Source organism: Rhinolophus sinicus, linkage group LG07, assembly GCF_036562045.2.
Source record: "Rhinolophus sinicus isolate RSC01 linkage group LG07, ASM3656204v1, whole genome shotgun sequence".
In the NCBI taxonomy this organism is placed as follows: Eukaryota; Metazoa; Chordata; class Mammalia; order Chiroptera; family Rhinolophidae; genus Rhinolophus; species Rhinolophus sinicus.
The window spans coordinates 110,554,727-110,556,961 of record NC_133757.1 but is presented as its reverse complement, the minus strand read 5'-3'; the positions used below and the strand labels follow the sequence as shown (position 1 = coordinate 110,556,961).

General features: G+C 37.2%; 1 protein-coding gene across 1 annotated transcript in view; it reads right to left on the bottom strand.

The window, feature by feature from the left end:
• Positions 1-1,357: 1,357 nt before the first annotated feature.
• ANAPC10 (anaphase promoting complex subunit 10) overlaps positions 1,358-2,235 on the bottom strand; it is a 274,574-nt gene continuing 273,696 nt past the window's right edge. The window contains exon 7 of the transcript XR_002137295.2: positions 1,358-1,478. The gene's annotated coding sequence lies outside the window, so the exon portion shown is untranslated. The remainder of the gene's footprint in view (positions 1,479-2,235) is intronic.

The window sequence follows — 2,235 nt, the reverse complement described above, 5'->3', positions numbered from 1 at the left end:
AAAAATATAGTAGATAAGTGCTGGTTAGATGACACACAATGGCTGAAGTGTCTTTCAAACTAGAATAATTCCTATCAGTTGAGTGAAAAACTACAATTTAAAGATTGATAAGGATAAGGTCGGAAAGAAGGGTACTTGCCAAAAGAAATGACAAATACATGAGCATAACTTCATTAGTCACCTGGAGTCTACAAATTACACTATGAATTTGGCCTTTCTTAGTTATCTGTTTTTTTTCTGTGCTTTCCTCTCAATGTATCATATTCTATTCTGAATTCACATGCTTCTGTACTTTAAATGGCAGGACAGAGTCCCTTCATAAACTCCTTTGGACTCATCCTCAGGTCTCCGCTATAGTGTCATTTTCACAGAAAGGCTTTTTCCAGTCACTAAGTCTGAAATCAATGTGCCTTATTGTCCGTCTTGGCATTTCTTTCATAGCCCTTCCTCTGTCTTCATTACTAGATTAATTACCTAGAGGCAGGGTGTTTAGATGGTTTTTCATTACTGTACACATATTGCTTAACAGTGCCTGGCACTTAATATATATTTGTTGAAAAGGAATGAAATAGTCCCTATTTCTGTGAAGGCCAGAAATCCATACATAAAACTGATTGCAATATCCAAAATAATTTTATTTTAAACATTTACTAAATTTAAGTTGTGCTAACTTCTGATACATAGGAATATGTATTGCCATCACTATACATACATATATATATATATATATATATATATATATATATATATATATATATATATATATATATATACACATACATACATAATTCATATACATGGTAATATGTGGAGTTTTACCTATTTAATTTCAACTGTGTCAAATATTTCATCTTTTACAATAAACCTAAATTGTTCATGAGACTCTTCAATGCATCAGAGGTAATCCTGGGTAGGACTGGGGGGTGGGGGTGGGATGGTCTGAGTTGCCCGTAGCCCATACAGGGTGCCTTGACGCAAATTTTAAAAAAGGAGCCATGTTGTGTAGGTAGACACGGCCATGCACCAATACATTCCATTCCATGAGCAGGATTTCAGCTCCCATTGGCTGCCTCAGCCACGTGCTCTTGTTCAGGGCACCACCTGCATGTAGATGGCAGTCCTGGAGGGGGCTACTCAGTGCTGGTGCGAGCAGAAGATGGTGATCTGGCCACTTGTGTGCGGCTCCGCTCCTTGCTAAAAAACAAACAAACAAACCAAAACGATTTAATTTGTCTGGATGAGTGTGGTTGGGTAGGGCTCCCTTCTTCTTCTTCTTCTCATCACTTCTGATGATTTAGCTCAAGAGGGAGATCTCCCTGATGAAAGAAGACCATTTTTCATGTTCAAGTATGCAGATGGCTGTGCAGCCTCCAAGTGGGCTTTCCAAGTTTCATCTTAGGAAATAACCTTAGGGTGAGTCTTGATTCCTAGAAAAGTATGCTGTCAGTCTGGCTGTAGGTGAGTTTTGCAATTTCCCTCTGTGAAGAAAAAACGAATACAAGTTAGTTCACTTGTATAACACTGCTTAGTGACTGGAAATTCTATGTGGCACTGAGAATAAGCTCAGCTCTCTCATCAGTGACCCTAATTATTGACTGTCGTGACTAACAACAGATGGGATCAATTCTAGCTCCCATGTATCAAGAAAGGACAAGTTTGTCTCATTTCCATGATCCTTTATAAATCTCTATACCTTGAAACTTAGGGTCATAGGTCATAACAGCTGCATAATTTTTTGAAACCAAAATTAATTTACATTTATGATGCCTTTAGTCTTCAAGTACGACCATAAGAAGGCCTGTTTCAAACTACTAAGATGAATTTATCCCTTGGAGATCTCAAACCACTGAAATATAATTTTTAAAGGATTTTTATTTTGGAAAAAGATCATAAAACTGGTATTTGGGAATAAAGCCTTGGATAGTGAAAAGCAACCTAGATTGGGCCCCTGTGTCCTGGTTTTTAAACTACCTAATTAGATGAGATTGTGTAAAACTGATTTCATCTTGATGCAGTTCATCTTCAGATCTGTTTATTAAATGAAAGTTTAAAGTCTTAAATTCCTTATAACACTATGATTTATTTCATATTAAAAGTGCTCAAAGCAGGAAGAATATCAGATAAAACGTATGTGGGTCAGAAGAGACATCTGAGATCACACGTATACAGAAGTCATGGGTATACAACAGCCCCTGGGAAAAATGGTACGTTTGTTACAGGGACCCTACACTGAGC